Here is a 25020-nt window from a genome sequence, read left to right on the forward strand (position 1 = left end):
TCTCTCTCTTTCTTACAACTGCATGTGAATCTACAATTACCTCAAAATAAAAAGTTTAATTAAAAATATAAATTTGACACATGTATGAAAAACAAAAGACTAGCACTTCTGATAAGCCAGAAAAGTCACTACAATAAATAATCCCCACAATACTATGATGTCTATTTTATCAGAAGTTTAATGGGACCAGGTACTTCCTGTATCCATTCTCTCCCTGGTCATCCTGATAGCCCTGTTATGAAGGTTTCACAAGAAAACTTTTCTAGCTAACCCATGAAAGTCTCTTGGTTTTATCCTTCCACTAATTGGTTTCATAAGCAACTCATGAATGAAAAATGCCTACTTGCCTTTTTCTACATTACAGTAAAATATGCTTGTACAGCAACACTTCTGGAGAGAAGGCAACACAGAATATTTGCAGCCCTTGGGCTTCCCCAGTGGCGCAGAGGTTGAGAGTCCGCCTGCCAATGCAGGGGATACAGGTTCGTGCCCCGGTCCGGGAAGATCCCACATGCCGCGGAGCGGCTGGGCCCGTGAGCCATGGCCGCTGAGCCTGCGCGTCCAGAGCCTGTGCTCCGCAACGGGAAAGGCCACAACAGTGAGAGGCCCACGTACCGCGAAAAAAAAAAAAAGAAAGAATATTTGTAGCCCAATGAGTAAGAACAAGTAAAAAACAAGGCTTAGCTTTTTTGATGCCCTTGTATTCCCTTGTAACTGACATACACATTTAGACCAGCAATCCAGACAAACACACTAACTTTTTTGTTGGTAAATTTTAAAATTGCTTACTAAATTAAAGAAATGACACATTTGTAAAGAATTACTTTAAGAAAAACATTTCCTTCAAATATGCTATAAAATCTTCTCATCTCCCCAGATGAATTTGCTTTTGATGACCAGATTTTAATATATTAAATTGTTCGAAGTTTACAGAAATCAATATATAGGTATAGCACCATAATTATGAGACATTAGGTTTGTGCAGAAATGTTCACTTATGTAAAATAAAATATACTGATCAAATACCCCATTTAGAAAAAGAAACTGATGTGAAGCTAACTAAATCCTTCAATGTAAAAATGTAAAAGTTTTAAGAAAAATTAACTAAAGAACAATTTAGTTCCATATAACAAGACCATCTAATCTACACTGCATCATATTTTAATATATGAACATGTATCCATATCTTTTCTCCCCTAAAGAAGGATTCCATTTTAAAAAGCTAAGCAGAAGCTTAACTAGAGGTTTTAAATGTGGTCTTCTTAGACAATTAAGGTACTGCTGTCAAACATGAAAACATTGCTTTGACACACTTCTGACCAAGAACAGCAAGAATTAAAATTTTAATAACAAGAATTAATTAAATTGAAAATTTAAATTAAGTTTTAATAACACTGCTTTGTCTTGATTCAGATTCTTTTTTAGAGTTACTTTCTATTTTTAGGAAGTGGGGGGTTTTCATTTATAGTAGCAAAACATTTCCTTAAAAAGAACTTATTTAAAGAAGTCAATTTCAATAGTATTAATAGGATTAGTAAGTACACATATATGGCAAAAATCTGAAAATGATACATGAATGTCCATATTTGTCTGATATTAGTTTAAAGCATGGCTAGCAAGTATTAGCCTATGTTCCAGTTCTAGCTCTCTCTTTGAACAAAGTAATCTGTTTCCTCAACTCTAAAGATGAAGGGACTAAAGTATAATGAAGATAATTTTGGAGGTGGAACTATATAAGAGACCATCTGGTCCTAACATAAGAATTTACAAGTAATGTGCACATGGCACTATAGATTTAGTCCTATTGCCTCTATAGAAAAAGGAACAAATTTTAGCTTTGACAAGGAATTAGTGGAGTAGGGCTGGCGTATACTCACCATTCTATACATTCTAGAACCGCTGGCCAAATGAGCCAAGAAAAATAACATATTCCCAATTATTCTTACTCTGGTTAGGTCCCTTAGAAGGTCTGATTTGGTATATTTTATCAGTGATATCAAAATTTCAATCACAGGAACACAAACTTGGCTTCTATTTCTGTATCTAATAATCTAAAATCTGTAATAAAATACTTTAGTAGTACTGGTTATGTATAATCCTAAAGCCCAGCAGCTAGATAGTGCTCTTGCATCACTCTTTATATAATCTCTGTGTTTTGAAATCTGAATAATATACAGAATTCTTCAAAATCAATTCCTTAAGTCATGCTCCTGAGAACATGAAATGGGTATGCACATAAAGTATTTATATTCTAATGCCTCAATCACAGGCCCCACCTGTTGGTATTAAGTTAGTTGGTCTGACCCCATATATTCAGTCCTACCCCAAGGTGATCTAGCAAAAAGAATATGAAATAGCACCATTAATTCTACATGAGACTTGAAAAAAATGATAAAGAAAACCTTGCTAAGATATTAATAAGGCTGTTTTCTATAATATCTATTACTTTGAAGCTCTGCTTGATGCTTGAAAACTAAGCATGCTGTTCTCATCAGCAGGGACCTTCCCAAGTTAAACAAATTTTTTAAAGAAATATATTCTGGAATAGTGTTGTTTTTTGTGTGGGCAAGGAAAATACGAATAATTAGCCATAAAAAATATATTTCTTAGAAATAGTCTCATTAATTTGACTGATACAACATTCTAATCATTTGTTCTTTAAAGGCCAGTGAAATACAATTGTTTTCTTATCAAGTCTTTGCAAAGGAAAGACTCTCCATAATACATAATCGTCAGTTTTACCTTAAGAAGGAAATCTGGGAAACCAATCTTTGTCCAAATTGCTCCCTCAACATAACACTTTTCTTTTTTTTTTTTTTTTACATTGCACACAGCCTTTTTGCTTGCTTACTAAATACTAAACACAAGTACAAGATTCCTGTCCTGAAAAATAAAAAGAAGCAAAACAAACACTAAGCAAGGGACAAAACAGATCTTAGGAAGATGTTTACATAATTTTTTGAACACTCCTATTTTGGCGGGCAAGTGAGTAGGCATAAGGGGTGCTGGGGAAAAAAAGAAAATGTTTTAAAACATGAAAATGTTATAAAGCTTCTTTATGGTGAAAAATACAACGTGGATTGCATATATTATCTCTGATGAAACAGATTTCCATCTACACTAGAGTTCTCCTGTGGTTGATTTCAAAAGGATGACTCAAACAGAAGGAACTGTTTTCTTATATTTGTGGTAGAGTCGTTTTATGAAACCAATTTAGCTGATGATTGGAGGGAGGTAAACTTATAGCAGCTGCTTGATAAGAGTGAAAAATTAATCCCTTCTTCCTTCTTTCACAACCAGCAGGATTAATAAGCAGCATTTTTCCATAAAAGGAGAGGAGGGATAGGAGAAATAATGGTGTCAGCTGTAGGAGTATGAGGTTACTACTTTACTTTCTGTCGGTGTCTTCTGGCTTCTGAGTATAGCACTGAAGGAAGTGAAGGCCATGTTCCCCTTCTCAGGATACAGGGCATCCCCTGGACAAACTCCCAGCCTCCCCTTTTAAGGTGGCCAAATGACATGCTGATATTCTATCAGCTACAGGGATAACGTATTTTCATCCTGATGGGAAAGCAATGAACATCTTTCCCACAGATAGTATTTGTTCCTCTAAGCTAGGGTTTCTCAGCCTTGGCACTACTGACATTTTGACATGGGGGCAGGGGGCTGGCCTGTGCATTTTAAGAAGTTCAGCAGCACCCCTAAGTTGTAATGATCAAAAATGTCTCACCTTCCCACACTCCATCCTCTAACTTCCTCTCCATTCTTCTTCACCCTCAGAGCCACTGAGAACAAACGGGATAACAATTTTTTTTTCAGAGGGGAATTTCCCATACTTTTGGTATAATGCTTGGTACATATCAAGGTATTTAATAAACATTTGCTTACTACCAAAATCATACTGATGTCTTAAAAGGTTATTACTAAGCCTTGTGATAGTGAAGGCAATGGCTGTGAAGCTGCAGTTTCAGTATTTTATTAGACTTGAAAAGAGTGGCTGGGAGTGAGAATGGGAGAACTATCATCTTACCTTGATGGTGATTAATTATTAATATTTCTGTGCATTTAAAATATTTTAGTATTGTAGCAACCTCTCTCAAGTGGTTGAAGGGACTGGAGTTGGGGTGGCCAAAGAAGTAGCTATAATGCCAGTGCTGGGTAGCCTGACATTTAGAGAAAGGCTAATCTGTGGAGGCCAGATAAGGAAATATCTTCTTGACCTAGGAGACCCATACCTAGAGAAACTAGAAGTAGGCTTTGGAAAGCATAGGGGAATGCTTTTAAATCAAAAGGCGTATCAATTTGAATCAAACTTAGATTAAGGTCTATTTTGTACTTGCACAGAATGTTAATTAGCAAAGTGCTTTCTCATAAGATTATTTTATCTGACCTTCACAATAGCCATGTGAATTAGGTAGGAAAGTCTTACTAACTCCATTTTCCAGACAGGGAACAGAAGTTGTCAGTCAGAAGGGCCAATGACTGGTTCAAGGCCACACAGGTAATATTTGGCAGAGCTAGCTGAAACCCATATATTAATTAAACATACATTATTTAACTCATTTAATTTCTATCACAACTATATCAAGTATAATCATTTATCCCCATTTGATAAATGGGAAGACTGACACTCCTACAAGTTAAGTAGTCCAGGTTTTTTGATACCACTAATCACACCCCAAACAAGGTTGGGTGGGGCTGACTCCTAAATAAGAGCAAGAGACCCTATTATGGGGCCATTTAGGAGAGAGACTAAAAAGCATAATAAACTCTAGACAAGCTGCACTCCAGCATACACTAGTCACAACTATGCAATTATGACTAGGGCTTTTTGAGATTTGAAACTTTGTCACTTCCTCAATGCTCATTGTATTTGTCAACCCTGTTTCCTGGTAGTGACCAACAATAAAAACATCAGTAAATAGTGGACTTTGCACGCTTATTTTAAAAATGAGGAGGGGAGAAAGGAACCCAAGGGGAAAAGCAGGGTATTACACTAAGACAAATTCCTGGCACCACCAGGAAGAAAAAAACATGTATTAGAAGAGAGTCCAGATAGCCTATGGACAGAAGCCTTCATGCACTCCCAGAAAAGTGACAGCCAAGAGAAAACCGCAGGGCAGTATTCCTGACTGGGGAAGGGGGTTTAAATACAACCTTGCCACCCCACTCCAAAATGATCACTTAGTTCCCCACGTCTAGAAAATGTGTTTTAAAAGACACAACTAAGGACTCAAACATTTTTACTGTCTCTGCCCATGCTTGGCCTGTATTTAACTCTTTTAGACTACCGAAGTTCCTAAAATGATAATATACTTCTCAGAAAGCAAGACTAGAAATTCCCCTAGATTTAACCACTAAAGTCTCAAAGAAAATTCTGCAGAATGCAGCCAATTCAGTGGGATTAGATAGCTACTTGGAACATAAAACATCTGATAAAATATACTCATTGGAAATTCTATAGTTTTCTAAAGTCAGCATCCAACACTGGCAGGCAACTCATGCTTGTGCTACCCTTTTCTCATAGTGTCCAACACTTCCTGGGTTTTGTCTCTGTGCCAAGCACTGTTCTAAATACTTTACATGTATCAACTGATTTAATCCCAGAACAACCTTGTGAGGTAGGAACTATTATATTCCTTGTTTAATAGATAAGAAAACCAAGGTTACAACTCAAACTCTAGCTAGTACTCTGGAACTGCTGAAACAACTGAGTTTCAAATGAAAAGTTAAAAAAAAAAAAAAAGGGCAGTGGTTAAGACTCCACGCTCCAAATGCAGGGGGCCTGGGTTCGATCCCTGGTCAGGGAACTAGATCCTACAGGCATGCCACAACTAAGAGTTCGCATGCCACAACTAAGGAGCCCGCTTGTTGCAGCTAAGACCCAGTGCAACCAAATAAATAAAATTAAATAAAATTAAACGAAAAGTTCATGGGGGGTGGGGAGGAAAGAACTACATTGGGAAACTAAACAACAAACAAGAAAATCCCCCAACTCTTTTCCTACTATAATGTATTAAAGAGTGAGAGTTTACATAAATACTACAGTCCTAATATGGGATAAACTTCTATAATATTGACTATTTAAATTTTCTTAGTAATTCAATTTTAAAGCTGAGTTTAAAAGTCCCTTGGATAAAATTTAAATTTGAAAAAAATGAATAAAATGGATTTTTCTCAACCACTTTAAATCTATACCAACCTATGAAATTAAAAATGGAATATGGAGTCCATGTTCCACAAAAAGTACTGTGCAATGATTATTTTTGGACAGTTAGGTTACTCTAGAATAATCTGGGTTTTCTCTAGTCCTTATTTTTATTAAAACACTGACCAAATTACACGCATTTTAAAAAGGCAACAACAATAGCCTCAAAGTACCTACCCCAAGGTACTTATTAATTATAAAGGAGGAAATAGTAACTTCACAGTGGGAGCAACCTGGGAGACACCATCTTAACTAACTGATCAAGGTTAACATTATCTGTAATAAAACATTTTGATAGCATGTATTCCCCGATTATGATGCACTAAAGCCACATCACTTCGGTGGTTATGCTGCCAAAAATTGTATAACCTGGATCTAATCAGGAGAACACATGAGACGAATCCAAATTAACAGACATTCTACAAAATAACTATCAGTACTCAAAGTGCCAAGGTCATGAAAAACAAGGGAAGACTAAGAAAGTCCCAGATTGGAGATTAAGGAGATGCAACAACATGGGATATGGAATCAGGAATTGGATCCTGGAACAGAAAAAGGACATTAGTGGAAAACTGGCATTTGAATATGTCCTATCGTTTAGTGAACAATATTGTACCAATATTAATTTCCTGGTTTTGATAAATATACTCTGGTTATATAGATTGTCAACATTAGAGGAAGCTGAGTAAAGGGTATATGTAAACTCACTGCATTATTTTTCCAATTTTTCTGTAAGGCTAAAATTATTTCAAAATAAAAATTAAAAACAAAAAGATAATAAAAATAGAAAACAAAATAGCCCTCCAAATTCAATAAAAATTTAAAAACAAAAAATTTAATTTAAAAAATGCATTCATGATTCAAAGTTTGCTTCCTTTCAGCCCTCTCACAACCTAAAGGTTCAAGATTTCCATTTATGCTGGCCCTGTCAAGTCAGTGTCTGGTCTCATGTTCTTTCTCTGATATGAAACTGCCCCATCCACAGCCTCTTTGGTGAAGAAAGTTGTTACTACACAAGTGCGGCCACTCATTGGACTGAGTGATACCTGAACAAAAGTGATGCATACTGATCTGAATTTGGCAGAATCATGCTTCACAGGTTTTTCTTTTTTAAAAAGGTAAGACATAAGGGCAATTTACTATTGAATGCTCTAGGTGGCATCATTAGAAAACACTTTGTATATGGAATTATATCATAGCTTCTGAATTAATGCTCTACACTGAAATCTCTAACAGTATTTGAATTTGAGTTCTAGCCACCTACACACATTAATCCTGGTCTTAAAGAGTATATAAAAGGGAACAGAAGGGGGAGCTGGAAGAAAGAAGAGTTGGGAAGCATCAGCCCTGGGTAATTTTGACAGATTTCATTTAAAATAAAATTTTGAAAATTTTATTTTCAAGAAATAAAAAGTCAAATACTTTCCTGAATTATTCACTAATTATTTCATTATGATACTGCGTTCTTCAAACTAAAGAGAGACTTGTGAAGGACTAAGCTATGATTGCCTAGGGCCAACCCTGAGAACTCTGGCCCCTGACAGTCATAAGGGCTCTATCAATGGTCCTTCACGAATTCTCAAACCTACAAACCAGTCCTGTAACACATAATCTTCCATCTAAAAACTGGGGGCAATATTTTCCACACCTCATATGATTTGTCACTAGAACTGAATGCGAACAACAAAGCTGCACGGAGATTTGTATGTTGGGTCATCTGCTTGATTCACTCACAAAATATCCAAGTCACAGAATTTTGAGTCTCTTAAAATTATTAAAACTGTGAGAGTTAAACCAGTGATTTTCAAGGTTCTAATGCCATGTTAAAATAAAAAAAATCAGGGGCTTCCCTGGTGGCGCAGTGGTTGAGAGTCCGCTTGCCGATGCAGGGGACACGGGTTCGTGCCCCGGTCTGGGAGGATCCCACATGCCGCGGAGCAGCTAGGCCCGTGAGCCATGGCCGCTGAGCCTGCGCGTCCAGAGCCTGTGCTCCGCAGAGGGAGGGGCCCCAACAGTGAGAGGCCCGCGTATCACAAAAAAAAAAAAAAAAAAAAATCAAGTATTTGTTAAATGCATTTAAGTTAGGCATACAAAGTTGGTCTTGATAATAACTGTTAACTTATGGTGATGCTGCCTCATCACTTAATATTTAACTATTTCCTCAGAGATGCATCTTCATTTCTGAATATCTAAACAAATGTTTATAATCTGTTCTTTGTAGGTAACTTTGATACCATGTAGGAAGTTCTAATTTTCTACTGCTCATAATATATAACAGACCTTGAAATATAATCAAAAGCCTCAAAGATCATTGCAATTAGTTTCAAGGTTGAATGCTATACAAGTGACTGATTCTCAATAGTGGAAAAAACTACATCTAAATCAAATAAGATTTAGTATATGTATTTCTTGCTCTTACAGGGAAGTTAACTTCAACTCTTTTATAGCTTCACAATTCCATTATAAGCTCTATTAAAAAGGAGTAGGAAAAGAAAAACGTAGTTGAAAATTCAAATTACAAATGAATCTCCAGTATTTTTTCTAACAGTAAAATCAGCCACCCATAGAGAGAAGTCATTGTTAAAAGATGACAACTATTATAGTCTCACTAATGAACAAAAGTTTCATGTTATGAGTTTTAATTTTTCTTTGATTCATGAAAAGTTCTCAAAAGTAACAGCAGCTGATCTTTCTTTGACCAAATCATAATGTTTTCCCCATAAATTTTTATAGCAGTAATTTAGAGACATTGTGTGTGGGAGGCTAAGAACATCTATTTTTTAGCAGAGTGAATATTTTAAATCACTCAGTATGGTATTCCTATTTAACTCTTTATCAGGAAAATAATACATACATATAGCTTGGATATTTCTATAAATTTCCTCTTTCCACTCTGATTATTGTTACAGTATCACATTACAAATACCCAGATTAGGTAACTTACGATCAAATTTTCCTCCTAATTTGCAACTTTTCTATTGTTGCTGACTTGTATACATACACAAAAGAATGAATACTTCCCCCTCACGAATAGATTAGAATATTTGATAAAAAAAAATGAACACATATTACTGGGCAGCATGTCAGTATTCTAGCAAACGTTCAGTTTTTTCATGAATTTTCAATTTAAAAAATCTTAGTTATACCTTTTCTTTTAATGAAAATAAAATGCTTCAGAAAAGAACACTGCTGGGAACTTATAACTGTTCATCTTCTAGCAGAAAGAGCCTTACTTGCCGCGCCCCCCCCCCAATCAATCATCAGATCTAAAATTATTAAATCTCTTCCTACCACATCAGAGAAGAACAACAAAACATTCAGGTAGAGACATTACCTAAAATTCTTATAAAGCAAGACTCTCAATATTTCCATAAATTCTTTATAAATTTTCCCTACCTTATAAAAATGTTTAAATAGTAAACTGTAGTTATCTCAAAGGCCTAGATCTCTTTGAGAGGACCTCAGGAGATTTATGGTCAAAAAACTAGATTCTGAATAAACTGTCAACAGCTAACCAAAGTACAATGACAGCACCATCATTCTGGCTACCAAACGATTTCCTTCAGAGGGCGACGTAATTCTCGAATGTAATAATTCAAAAGAAAACAATGGACAACACTGAGTTCCAAAGCATGTTAAAAACTAAATACTGTAGCTTGGATTGGAAAAATACTGCAAATGAAGAGTTTTCAGTTTTCTGCTGACCAACAGTCAAAAGGCAATAAACCCCTGTAGTTATTTGCCTTACGCTTTCTTAAAGACTAATAAGAGGTTAAGATTAATAGTCTAAACCTCCCTAAAAACACAAAATCCTTGGAGCCTGAGATTTAGTCAACCCTTTTTCTAAGAGGGAAGGAAATATAATTTATACATAACATACTTCTAAAACTGAATGTGAAAAAAATGTGAAAAAATTAAATATAAACCATCTGATAATTCAAATCATTCCTTTTACAACCCTACCTTTAACCCAAGCACTGACAATGTGACACTTAAAATTAAGCCACAGAACACCTACCTCTTTATTCCATCGCTATTATCACAAGTTAGATAAACAACCTTCTCACCAGAGGATAAAATCCAGATAGTACTAAAGCACCTTCCAATTACACTTGGAATCACACACAGAATAGCAGTCTGCTCAGTGTTTTCACTTAAGCACCTTCATAATATATGTGGGTGGGCCTGTGTTATGCAAAATAGGTAAACACTATATAATTTTAGATTCTATTGGCTGAATTGAGAATTCACTTCTCCTCCCTCCTCCCTAAGGAATTCTGCGTCCCAAAAGGGAAGAAACGGAAGTAAGAGGAAAGAACGGAACAATTTTTAACACTGGCTGAATTTCAAGTTATGGAATAAGGTACCTCAAAAGGGAGTATTCTATTTCTTAAAAGGCTGACTGAATTAACTACATAAATGCTCTCTAAAAATGTTGGAAATATAACTAAGATACTGAACTATGTTTTCATGATAAGAGTAATAGTCTATTTTAACAGATTTAGTATAATACTCCATCTGTTAAGAAAGAAACACTCCATTTAAAAAAAACTGAAGAATCAATACCACTCATATGTAAAGAAAGAGTACCCTTTTAGAACTATCAAATGAAGCAGATTTTTTTGGTCTTGTTATAAAAAACTACATTATCCCAGGCTTAAGAACAGGTGAACATTCAATCATATTTTTAATTGATCATGCTTGTCTATTTCCAGCTTTATACTTTAAAATAGATTCACTGGGTGTTCATAAACATGGAGAAATGATAGCAGTATCCAGAGGGAGTTGGGATTGTACAAGTTTCACCAAATAGCTACTGAAGGCACCTGACTTACTGACTTAAGCTGCTTTTAGATCATCCTACTCATAAGCTTCATTTGAGGAGTTACTGCCTGCTTCTCCCAATTCCCCTGCACCTTTTCTTAAGAAATGTGTTTCCTTATGGTGAAGGGTTATACATGTAACTTGTATATTCCTCTACACAAAGGTGAACCTGTTTTGTGCTTAATTACATTTAAGTTTTTTAAAGCATGCTAAATTAAGTCACAAGAGCAAATTCTGCTCCATACCTGTTCAATAAGCTGCATATGCAAACCATCTATACTCCTCACCCACTAAACTGTTGTTCAGCTTGAGTCTAGGGGGCGTATGCTCTTACACAAAAATACTTTTGGTAGCCCTAGGTCTAATAATATCTTGTCACAAAATGAACCCTCTTCTAGCTTATAGCTACAAGTCTACTTCTGTTGCTACCCAGCATTCCATAACTGTGTCACATCCCCTGAAGCTATTCTTGTGTAAATCTGCATACTGTTTCTTTTGCTCATTCTGCTGGCAGCAGGCCCACTTAGGTTACTGTAAAGTAAATCTGCTCAGGTAGTCTGCTTTTGTCCAATGTAGATACATGTTCAGTTCAGGAAACCTATTTGTAAAAATGACCTGGGCATATTCTAACATATTGCTATTTGGTGATCCTGCCATGTCATGTGCTTCTAGGCTGATGAAACTGCTCAAGTAGCCGGACATGACAGGTCCAATACTTATACTAAACAGAATGTAGTTGTTATTGACTATGCCTTAAACTTGATTCCAACAACAAAACCTGAGGACCTGCCATTCTTTAGACCAATATATTGACCTCAATTTTGGGACTGTATTTCTTGCTCAACTCCTAAGGCAGTCAATATATCAATAGCTCATATACTGTCATAATGACTTACCTTAATGATTAAAAGTAGAGCATTAAGAGTATAAAAATTCCTTACATATTTCAAGCTCTGTGTTTATACCAACTAATCTCCTGAAGGAATATATTTTTCTTAAAGAGCTCTAAGAAAACATTAAGGACAAAACCTCCCTATTTACTAAGTGAGTATGATGAGCAATTTTTAAATGGGACAAAGACCCATATTCATAAGGGAAAAGGGCTAGAATTAAATTTTTAAGTTTTTCTTTCCTAATTTGAATTGACTAGTTACCTGTTTTTTTTTTCTTTTCACATGCGATTTATTTACAATGATGTCTGATTAAATAACATCATGGAAGCCAGTCAAATACAAAAATAAAACATTAAGTAGCTTTGTTGGCTGGTAGGAATCAAAGTTACCAAACTCTGGCAGATGGACCTTAATCTCAATGACCTTTCCCCCACTCTTCTTCCATATCTGCCTTGGCTTACAGGTGTCAAACTTCCTTGTCCTCACCTACAATATCTGAACTTCTGGCACTTATCTCAGTTGGGCTCAGAGACCAACAAAGAACTTTCAGTACCCTGAAAACTTTAAAAAATCAATCCAGAAGAAAACTAAACAAAACAAAGTATACTTACCTCACAATTTCTATGCCTTTTTCAGATGTTTCTTTTCTCATGTCCTATTTTTCTTATGTGTTGTAGTTTAGGTTTTGATTTTACCTTTGGACACAACTGACCTCTGAGAGCTTGCTTCTCCCCTAATGATCTCTGAATACTTCTGAGGATGCAATCAAGGACTCATTCCTCCTATAGTCCCTTTACATCTAGCCACATCCACAGCAGGCTTAAAAATTATTTCATCCTTTAGTTCCACCTCACCGGTGACAGCTATGTCATGTTCCTCTAACCCATAAGGCAAATTCACATAGATGGCCTTGGCTATTCCCCAATAAGCGTTTACTGAATATCTACATGTGCCTAGTTTTTTACTTGCCAAATGCATCTAACTCTCATCCTTTTGAGGAAAAGGTATTTGGGGCCTAAGATTTTTCAACAAGGCATGTCTTCCTTGTTTAGAGGCAGGAAGAAGAAGAAAAACGTCACTGGTATTACTGTATCATATAACCACTTATTAAAGCTGGAAAGAACCCTAACGACTATCCTCTCAGCTTACTCAATTTTCAATTCCCTCATTTTATAGATGAGGAAAATCTACAACCAGAGAGGGTAAGGTATTTGATTAAGTCATAGGACTAAGTAGTGGAACCAGCTAATAGATCTTTTGACTTCTGTTACATTAGTTTTGGAGGCAATACTACAAACACTAAAGAACAGAGCAGGCAGCTAACAAGTAACTCACACCTTGTACCATAGTATTATCACATGAGATGGCCAAGTATTTACCTTTAGCTCTATTCTTTGCTGTGTGTTGTTACTTTATACCATAAAGAAAAAGCTGAAAATTAGACAAATAAAAGTTTGATGATGTGCATACCATGGAGATTTCTTTCTTTTTGCTCACCAGAAGGGTCATGCCTCCCCGAACTGGTCACACTCCCGCTTTGTCGGCTTTGCTAACCTGGAAGTCTCCCTAAACAAACCAAAGAAGTCTAGATATCAAAAGCACTGCATTAGATAACCCACAGAATGGTATATATCTATATCCAGGTACAGATATATAAAGAACTCTCGTAATTAAATAATAAAAATATAAATAATCTAACTAAAATTTGGTAAGGGAATCTGAAAAAAGACTTCTCCAAAGACATACAAATGACCAATGACTACAGGAAAAAAAAAATGCTCAACATCAATAGCCATTAGGGAAAGGTAAATCAAAACCATAATGAGATACCATTTCACACCCACTAGGATGGCTATCATCCATAAAAGAAATATTGTCAAGGATGTGGAAAATTCAAAATCAAAATCACTGCTGGTAGGAAAGTAAAAAGTGCAGTCACTTTGGAAAACAGTCTGGCAATTCCTCAAGAGATTAAACACAAGGTTATCATATGACCCAGGGATTCCACTCCTAGGTATATATTCAAGAGAAATGAAAACATATGTCCAAAGACTTCTGCATGAATGTTCATAGTAGGATTATTCTTAATAGCCAAGAAGTAGAAACAACCCAAATGTCCAACAACTGATGAATGAATAAATAGAACGTGGCACATCCATACAACTGAATGTTATTTGGCAATAAAAAGGAATAATATACTAATACATGCTACAACATGGATGAACTTTGAAAACATTATGCTAAGAGAAAGAAGGCAACCACAAAGGATTACATATTACAATTTCATTTATTTGAAATGTCCAGAGTAGTCAAATCCAGAGACAAAAAGTATGATTAATGGTTGCCTAGGGCTGGGATGGGGGTGTGGCTGGGAAGGGGTGATGGCTAAATGCTATGGGGTTTCTTTTTCAGGTGATGAAAATGTTCCAAAATTGACTGTGATGATGGTTGCACAACTCCATGACTATACTAAAAACCACTGAAGTATATATTTTACGTTGGTTAAACTGTATGGTATATAAATTACATCTTAATGAAGCTATTATAATGACAAAGAGAGAAAGCAAGCATTACCACATTAAAAAAAAACAAAAAAACCTGCCATAAACTCAAGATCACTGGATGCTGGCATGCACCTGGAATTCAAATACTGCTCTTGAACTTGCTATTTCCTGAACCACAGAAACTGAGGGAAACAATCATTTGAACATTCTACAAGATATACAAGTTTTCACAAACAGAGCTGAAGACTTTCCCAAACCACCTGCTTTTTGTACCAGGAATCTCAAAATTCACAATTAGGCTTGGAGTTTCTAATTTCACATTCTGTTTCAATCTACCTTCAATTGTAGACACAGGTTTTTTGCCTTTTTTTTTTGGTTTGGTTTTGCTGACATCTTACATCACCTTCAGCGAGTTCGAGTGACGGGTGTTTCCTCTAACACCAACCAACTCATCAATTCTCTGACACCAGCTGGGTGTCCAAGAATTCAATTTAATTCTGACACTACCTGGAGTAAGCTCAGATCCCACAAGTTAAAGGACTCAGTCCTACAGAAGGGCCCCATTTCAGATGCCAGCTGCAAATCCCAGGCAACCCTTAATTCTGCTATAAATAGTGGGTTCCCATGACTACCTCTTCATGCTCCATAATTTACTAGAATGGCTCACACAACTCAGGAAAACACTTAACGTTTACCAGTTTACTATACAGGGAAGTATTATTTAAATATTTAAAGTATTAAACAGCTTATAGTCTTATTTGGCTAAATAGCAGTTAGAAAATTAATATCTAGGTTACCAGATGATGGTATCTCTCCACAACAGGATTATGAAGAGTCACCCTTCTCTCAATATTCTAGGTTCCATTAAATGCTTATATTTGATGATTTCTTCTACTAACAACAGCAATTATGGGCTTCCTTGCACTTTAATCAACTTAGATGTTTGAGTAATTTTCAAACTGAGGCCTGTGGTCTCCTTATTTTCACATCTAGAGTCACATCTAGAGTCTAATAATGCAATTACTAATCCAACATATTATTGAGCATTCACTACAATGCCAGAAGCAATAGTATTCAAACTAATGCAAAAGGTATGATTCCCTATACTACCTCTCATTTACTGATAGTTACGAAAACAAAGGTGTAAATCAGTCAGACTAACCCAAATCAGTAAAGGACAGGTACCCAATTAAAACAAAAGACAATAGATAAGGTAAGACTTCAAAGAAAAGTGTTACCACTTTGGTGTAAGAGGACCCAGGGAAAGCTTCATAGAAAGAGGGGTATTTGAGCTGGGCCTTGGGAGACAGTCTAGATTCTGGTAAGTGGGGAAAAGGCATTTCAGGTGGGAGAAACAACTTGCATCAAGATTAAAAAAGGCAAGCGGAAAAAATGTATTGTGTGCTCAGGAAAGGGTAGGTTCCAGGAGTGAAGGGTTTGGTTAGGAGACCAATAAACAGTAAGCCTGGAAATCAGGGACCATGTAACCTTCTGTAAGCTCAGTGACTGTATCAGCAAGCATTGATAAATGTACTGAATGAGATGGAGCTGAAAGGTAAAGAAGTGCCTGGTATAGTGGGCCTTAAGAGTCTGGGTAGAGATTGAACTTACTCTGGAGTTAGTCCAAAGTCTTTAAATAAAGCTTTCAGAAAAGGAAGAAAACAAACTTGTATTACCTACTATGTAGCTAGTAAGAACTTTACATTTGTTAAACTCAATCTTTACAACTGTCTTATGACAGATGAGGAAATCAGGCAAAATAATTTGCTCAAGGTCATTTCGAAACTAAGTGGCAAAAGCTGACATCTGAGTTTAAACACACATCCTGTCTATCATTCTACACAGCAAAAGTCAACCAATCAATCAAGACAGGGCCAAAAGATGTCTGGCCACAATGTCTAGGATAAAAATAATTATATATTTCAAATTAAATTTTTTAGTCTGCTTATTACTACATTATGGTAAAATGGGTTTTTGCCAAATTTGGGTAGAATGTTGGGATAGTCTGACCCAAAATATAGGCTGTAGTAGACACATAAAATTCATTTTGGGCATTCTCGGGAAGTCATCTCAAAGAAAGAGTTATCTTTCCAAACAGATTAAACTGATATAAGAGAAGTTAATCTGAAGAGGGAAATATATGCCAATTCATTAAGATGAAATGGATGATGTAAGCCATAGAAAGCCCACAAGGACACAAGCAGCATGGCTCCTTTTCTAATTACTGCTTCTCCTCACAATTTTTTACTATTTATGAAAATCTATATTGATGAATACAGAAGGCTGGTGTGCACTCCCTCAGCATTTGTGTATGTTAATATTCAATTTCTCCCAGAGGTAAAGCTCCTTCCCCAAGGAAGGCAGGAGACCCTTGGGGTCACCACACAGGGATGGATTTGTACCTTTCCTTTTTCACAGGTTGATGGATCAAGAACAGATTAGTAATGTGGCTCTCTCCCTAAGTGAGATTAGTTGCATACATGTTTCTGGAAGGCAAGTATGTAAATAAAGTACGAAGCTGTATATAAAGCTGAAAGATGCTTATTAAACTTTTTAAAACTAGCCAGGCCAAACTGATCAAAAGGAATCTGTTTGATGTTGGATATGGTTTTCATATTTTTAGGTACTGAGAACCAGTACTGACAAACTGACAAACCAGAAAAACTGACAAACCAGAACTGATGAACCTGACCAAGGATCAGTTTACCTGTAAGAATGAGAAGCTGGGTGGGGTAGATTGGAAGGAAACTAAAGAAATCACTCATCCGTTATGATTTTTAATATTTGTACAATAAAACCTCAGTTTAAAAAATTCAGTTCAGCATAAAGAAAAAGTATGACAACAATTATTGATTCCTCTTTATATCTTGACAATAGATAAAATCTCTTTACACTGTATTTTTTCAATAGTGGACAGACTACCAAGACCAGAAAAAACATTCTCTTAAAGCATATTAACTTGCAAAAGCCCAGGTTGTTACATAACCCTTTTGCTGATATTTATTAAACAATAACAATAAAACATGGGAGAACAAAAGCACAAAACTCATCCAATTTCAAGCCATTAAAAGTTGGTTTGAAAACTTTTCAGAGTATGATTCTGTATAAGTTTGTTTGGAGACTATGCTTTAGTAGATTATGAGCATCACAGCAATGTTTCTTTCAGGTTTTTAACACTGATGAATTGGAAGTGGATGCCTTTTGGAACTTCATCGTGTTAAAAGTATATTCATTTAATGCTGCTTTAACTGTTTTTCTCGAACTGTATTTCCAACCAGAACTTGACTGCAACAACTGCAATTTTGCTAACCATAGTTCTTTTCCTTGTTGTCAAAGTAATTTTGTACCTGAAATTGGAACTAACCTGGAAAATCTAGGTTGTTGCCTCAGTTAACATTTGAAAGTCAGAATTTAGCTTCCCTCTAATTACATTTGTTAGGAATGACCACTAAACAGGAAGAGATCCTTTTTTCCAACTGGTTCTCCATCTTAGTTTATTGACTTTTTTCCCATCAGTCACCTCAGTTAAAACCAGATTCTTCCCATCCCTATGGTTTAGAATCTATATTTCGTACACCAGATACCTGAAAAGAAGGAATGCTGATAAATCGAGTTCCCTTTTTTTTTTTTTTTTACGGTACGCGGGCCTCCCACTGCTGTGGCCTCTCCCGCTGCGGATCACAGGGTCCGGACGCGCAGGCTCAGCGGCCGTGGCTCACGGGCGCAGCCGCTCCGCAGCACGTGGGATCCCCCTGGACCGGGGCACGAACCCGCGTCCCCCGCATCGGCAGGCGGACTCCCAACCACCGTGCCACCAGAGAAGCCCTCGAGGTCCCTTTTAAGTAATTTCAGTTCAAACTAAGATTGGGTAGATGAAAAACATGTTTTCTTCACATTCAAAACTGAAAACCTATTTGTATCAAAACTGACATACAAAGAGGTGTGTGTGTGTGTGGTGGGGGGCTGGGGGAGAGTACAGTTTTAAAGGCCAGAAAAATAACACTGTCTATCCTGAAATTTCTAAAGTTAAGGTTAGTTCTGTAAACATTTATGAAGTACCTACTATAGGTCAGGTACTGTGCCAGGAGTTATAGATACGAAGATTAAATGAAAAACATTCTTATCTTAAAGGAGTCATTAAAATTAGGGAAAACACCTTTTCCCCCTAGAATTCTTCTGAGATTTCCTATTTTAACCATATAATGGTCTTATAAGGAAATAAAGTTATACACTATACACGTCTACGCTTTTAAAACTAAGCGATCAGATTTGTAAATGTACTTTTTAAAAGTACCGTATACATTTTAATTGCCACCACCATTTCTTTCTTTTTTCCTCTCCCACTACAGAATTTTTTTTTTTCCACAGGACCTAAAATTTTTCATTTTTAACCAGAGTTACAGACTGAGTTGAACTAATATGATACCTATAATGAGTTTTATAAAATTCTTAATTTGCTTCTATTGTTATCTTTAATTGTTTGTCCTAATTATGCTTCCTGCCTTTACTGGAGTTTTATTGCAGAGTATATGATAGTATGTTTAAATTTCCACACATATCTTTGAATTTCATACAGCTTACAATTCTTAAAGAGGATCTCCTCTATCAATATTTTCACATATTAACATCTGTCAAAGCACTGAGTTTTATGTGCATTAACATGATTATTTTTCATAATAGAAATAAGATTTAATTAACATATTGCTCTTTCTCTTTGAAGGCCCTGACATAGACAAGAAATTGCTATTTGGATATGTAAGTTTGGAGGGCCTTTGGAGTTTTTTGGTTTTGTTTTTACCTTTGACTATATAGCATTTGGTCTATCACTGTGTTTACTGAGCCAAGTATCTACAAAGACAAATAGCAAAGCTTTCTATTCATTCCACTAAATCAATTAGGTTATTCACACATTTACTGAACACTTGCCAAAAAGCCCTATTTTTGGTAGCAATAAAAAGCAATCTTATAATAAAGGTGTATTTCGTTTTGGAAAAAAGAAAGCCAGGGTTCTCAAATTCATATTGCAACTCTTGCTTCACTTGCCTTCAATATTGTGTAGGTGGAGGAAAGAAACCAAGACATTCAGAACAAAATGTGAAGTCAAGGGAAATTTTTAGAAAGCAATAAATGGTGAAAATGACTTCAACTTATTGTCAGAACAATCCTTTGTAGAGAAACATAAATGTAGGCACTTTAATATACCCCTGACATTCAATGAAAAAAATACTAGGCACACAATACCACAGATTCAGATCTTATTTGTTTAAACTAATTTGGGCTCTTTTTCATATAATTCAATAAACTGCAATTATAATTATTCGAATAGGTTTTGTCTAATTGCTCTTTTTAAGACTTAAATTCTTAATAATTCATGAAATATATTATTCCCTTTTTTATTATAAAAATGTTCTTCAGTAAATATTCAGACCATTTATAAATTTTCTAAGACCACTCATTTAATGTCACACTGTATTGTGGAAAATCCACTTTAAATGAACCATCCTAGATTTGTAAAATGCACTAACACCTATATAAAAACCACGTAAATAGATATATTGCTGATTCTAGAAGATGTAGAATACAGTCTACAATTGGTAATACTGCTATCCGTATACCGTTACAGGGATTTCTTTAATAATGACTCTAATGTTAGAACATTAATTTAGCACCCCCTAAGGCAATGTATGTACTATTAAGATTTTATTCAAATCATTGATTACCTATAGAGAAACAATGTAATTTTTGTTAGAAATGATTCTCAACTAGTATTTATACTAGGAAGAGTTACTGTGGTGGCTGAAATAGAAAGCTCCCCAGTTGATGTGCCCCAATAAGCTCCATTACTTCAATTTTTAATTTTTAAACCATGTGTCTTTTAAATCCACTGTAATTCAAATTCTTTCCAACTTCTTCCCAAGTATAAAGTGCTGCGGCTGTCCTTCTCTATGTCATATATAACACACGTTTTTGACAAAAATGAAACTGAATATATAATAAATGCTCAGTAAACAGTAACTTTTAATGTTATCCCTATTTACCTGTAAAAAAATTCTGTTAATGTTTCAAGACCCATTTGATATTCCTTCTCCAATCAGGAAATTTTTCCTCATCCCCTAAACTCTTATCCTTATATCCAGCTTTGCATTACAGTTATGTATGACCTTGTGCTACCTCTCCTATTAAAGCTGAAAACTCCCCCAAGAGAAAGAGTGTTGTGCTCATTTTGCAGCACTTAATAATAAAGGAAAAGATGATGTTAAATATACATTTACATTAGATTCCTTTGGAGTCTTCATTTTAATTTTGGTGGATAAAGCATAAATATTTCTGGGGTGTCAAGAAATTTAAAAGAAAAAATCTAAAATTTCCTAGAGACTATAGAATATTAAAGCCTTATGGGGATGGATGTACTCATTCATATACATATTAATGTAACATAAGAACGAGAAGGAGATAGCTAAATGCTTATATTAGAGACTGAAATGTAAATATCACTTGCCACTTCATTTCATATTTTTGATGTTAAAAAGCAAGAAAAACCCTACAATGGGTATCTTATTTTTTCAGTAAGAACCAAGTTTTCATTTTCAGACTAAAATCAATCATAGAAATCAATATGTAATGTCTTTACTAGTGTCCCTTATAGCCCCTTACTCCACCTCCTCTCACCAAGGCCCTGAGTGTCCAGGACAGAATATTCGATTTTATGGTTCTTTATGAAGTTCTTGGTCCAAGAGCCCAGTCTGCTTAAGGCATTAAAGAAGTGTTAACCTAGAAAAAGATGTTAATCCATAAAGACACTGCCCTATATCCCAAGAACTAGCTATCAACAAACTGGATTACGATAGATAATAGGAAAATTAGTAGTATGGTATTTGTGAACATAGCACCAAATTTTAAATTTTGATACATTCTCAAAGCTCTTCAGAGGTGAAAAGTCTAGCAATTCCCATTTACATACTGCTTTAAACAGTAATTTGGAAGTGAAATTATACAAATTCCAAATTAGCGCTAAATACTAAATTAAAAAAAATCAAACTGGTCTTTGAATGCTAACTCTTAAAATGGAAAAGATACTATAAAATACATCTATTTTCCACTGCCCAAAAAACATTCACTCTTCTGGTGGTATAATGATATCTTCATTCCCTTATTGTAAATACATATAGTTTATGTGTGTCTGTAGTTGACTACACCCTCAAACTCGATAGCTGGGTACATGGCTCTGTCCCAGACAATCCAAACTTCACATTCCCTTGGCTACAAGGGAAGTGGGCTACTATGAGCCCATGAGATGCAGTGAGACTTTTGCTGGGACTTCTAGGAAAAAGATGGTTAATCTTTCCAGATATACATAACTAAGGATTTAGGGGCTGAAGGGACTGAAGTTATCTTTTGCTTATGTAGGGCTGGAGAACAAAGCTAACACTGAGGAAGCAGTGCCAAGAAACATACAGAAATTGCGTCTTGATGACATTATTTGAGCCTTGGGTGGAGCCATTCTTGACGCCACACCTATCCTGGACCAGTTTACACAAACCGTTATAAATCTCCTTCCCCCGCCCCCTGGGCTCACCCCTACTTAAGCCAGTTTGAATGGAGTTTTCTGTAAAAAATAGAGTCTTAGCTGATATAACTATTTTAAGTGTTTTCCAATAATAAATACACTAGGTCATAAAATGCAGTTCCAAAAACAAGGTAAGAACAGACTCTTCCCCATAGATGATTCTGGCTTTTCAAAATCCACTCTCCTTCTCAAGAACCCCCCACCCCCTGCTAAGTTCAAAAACTATCAAAGACTTTATATCTTCTGCCTTTATACTGTCTTAATAAAAAAAAAAAATTTTTTTTGCCACAAAGGAATAAGAATAAAAAATCAACAATGGAAAGAAGAAATAAGTAATTGGGGGGAGGGGGGTAGTAAATCCTCTATAGAAACTGTAAATAATATCCAGATGTGCTTTTTACTAAACAGTTAAATGAGAGTCAGAGACTAAAGCTTATAAAATTAAGCAGATTCAACTACATCTAGAATCTAATACAAAGGTATAATGCTAAAATCAAAGTTCTTATCTGAAAATCAGCCAATAAAATTAAAATTCAAAGACAAATTTCTTGGGAAATTGAAATGTCTTAGACTTCTGAAAACAGACAAATCACTACATAATTTCAAAAGAGGTAACAGTTAATCAAAATCATAAAAATTGGGGCTTCCCTGGTGGCGCAGTGGTTGAGAGTCCGCCTGCCGATGCAGGGGATGCGGGTTCGTGCCCCGGTGCGGGAGGATCCCACATGCCGCGGAGCGGCTGGGCCCGTGAGCCATGGCCGCTGGGCCTGCGCGTCCGGAGCCTGTGCTCCGCAACGGGAGAGGCCACAGCAGTGAGAGGCCCGCGTACCAAAAAAAAAAAAAAAATCATAAAAATTATTGATTTTAAGCATATTATGTGGATACAACATGCTATTGAGCCCCCAAGTCATTCTGAAAATTTTAGCTAAAGAGGATTTAACAGAGTAAGTAAATGACAACAACTGAAGTCACTTAAGAGTAATACAGAATTAGTACTTCCATTTTCTAGGGATTTTCGTGACTTAACTGCTAACAAGAAAGGGAAAAAAACAAAAAATACACATGGAATAAAATGGAATTAAGATGTATATCCTTGTGCTTCTCATATCTTACTGAAGTGAAATGTTACCTGCATATTTTAGATCTTCTACATTTTAAACACCAGGTGTGTTTGCTGGAATGAATTACAATACTCTTAGGATCACGACGAGACCATTAATTTGGAGTCCGTGTGCAAAAGGATGAGATAAATTCTTATTAGTTGAGATGAAGTAAAATAGAGTGGTTAAGGGAGTTCTGGAGTCAGACTGTCTATGTTGACTCTTGGCACTGTCATTTAATAGGTGTGAGACTTGGCCCAACTGTACAGTTTGGTCAGTTTCCTCTCCTGTAAACCTGAGATAATAAGAAGTAATAATCTTAACATGTATGCAGTGCTTATCATAAGTGCCAGGCATTTTTCAAAGACTTTTACATATTAATTCTTTAACTCCTTCTTAGGAGATATTAATGTTCTTAGGAGATAAATAATAATAACTCTTGGGATTCCCATTAGTTTGATTTTGAACTTGAGAATCTGAGTTACCTTTGAGACATCCATGGGAAACAATTATACGTACAAGTCTGGAGCTTGGGATGGAAATATAAACCTGGAAATCTTCTACAAAAGAAATTACCTAGGAAGAGTACAGACTAAGAGAAGAGAACCTAAGACTAAACCCTTGGATTTCCCTGGTGGCGCAGTGGTTAAGAATCCACCTGCCAATGCAGGGGACACAGGTTCAAGCCCTGGTCTGGAAAGATCCCACATGCCGTGAAGCAACTAAACCCGTGCGTCACAACTTCTGAGCTTGCACTCTAGAGCCCACGAGCCACAACTACTGAGCCCGCGTGCTGCAACTACTGAAGCCCGCACGCCTAGAGCCCGTGCTCCGCAACAAGAGAAGCCACCACAATGAGAAGTCCGCACACCACAATGAATAGTCCCCGCTCACCACAACTAGAGAAAGCCCGCACGCAGCAACGAAGACCCAACGCAGCCAAAAAATAAATTAAAAAAAAAAAAAAAGACCAAGCCTTGTGGAATTCAAAAATTTAGGGTGCTGCAAGAACAGCAGCAGCTTCTGAAAGAGATTAAAAAAGCAACAGCATTACGGGGTTGGTGTAAGGTATATGGTGTCCTGGAAGCAAAGAAAAATGTTTCAAAAAGTAGGAAGTAGCAACAATGTCAAATGTTGCTGAGAGGTCAGGTAAGATAAATACTGGAAAAGTGTCATTGGATTTAGCAATATGGAGATAATAAGTGATCTCCTGAATCAAGAGACTTTCTTATCCTGAATCATACTGCTTCTCCTTTCTGATATACTTATTAAAAAATAGCAATAATAAATCATTTTGGGGGCTTCCCTGGTGGGGCAGCGGTTGAGAGTCCGCCTACCGATGCAGGGGACACGGGTTCATGCCCCGGTCTGGGAAGATCCCACATGCCGCAAAGCGGCTGGGCCCGTGAGCCATGGCCGCTGAGCCTGCGCGTCTGGAGCCTGTGCTCCGCAATGGGAGAGGCCACAACAGTGAGAGGCCCGCGTACCGCAAAAAAAAAAAAAAAAAAAAAGGCAGCTCAACATGAGTCTAGACACAGTTTTTCCCCAAGGCCATTTATGATTAACTATTATTACAGTGATGATGAAGTCCCTGATTGTTTGACATTTTCAGAAAAGACAACAACATACACCAAGAGCTGAAAACAGCTTTTGAAATTCCACTAGGCTAGTTTAAGTATAGATTCTGGATAGATGCAGGATTAACTTATGAGGCTTTCAAATCAATGAGTTTATTACTATTTCCTACATTACTGAGTTCAAAAAGTATGCCATCTTATAGGTCAGTTAGTGCCAGCTAATACAATATACCATCCCTCCACCAGAATACACACCAAAAATAGCACAAGATAAAAAGAAGCTAAGTACATAAGACACAAATAGGAAAAGTGTTATACTTGCCATCTACATGTCACTTCTTTTATTA

At 36.2% G+C, this 25020-nt stretch overlaps 1 protein-coding gene across 4 annotated transcripts in view; it reads right to left on the reverse strand.

Moving 5' to 3' along the window:
• Positions 1-25020, reverse strand: part of PELI1 (pellino E3 ubiquitin protein ligase 1) — a 72376-nt gene that overhangs the window by 14999 nt on the left and 32357 nt on the right. The window contains exon 2 of one of the 4 annotated variants that reach the window (XM_027131823.1): positions 3731-3785. The exons of 2 other annotated variants lie outside the window; for them this stretch is intronic. The gene's annotated coding sequence lies outside the window, so the exon portion shown is untranslated. Of the gene's footprint in view, positions 1-3730; positions 3786-13395; positions 13492-25020 lie in introns of all 4 variants that reach the window. One more of the 4 variants, XM_027131824.1, reaches the window with a different exon arrangement.

This window comes from Aethalodelphis obliquidens, unplaced genomic scaffold (assembly GCF_003676395.1).
Source record: "Aethalodelphis obliquidens isolate GAN/ISIS:26980383/991018 unplaced genomic scaffold, ASM367639v1 scaffold40, whole genome shotgun sequence".
In the NCBI taxonomy this organism is placed as follows: Eukaryota; Metazoa; Chordata; class Mammalia; order Artiodactyla; family Delphinidae; genus Aethalodelphis; species Aethalodelphis obliquidens.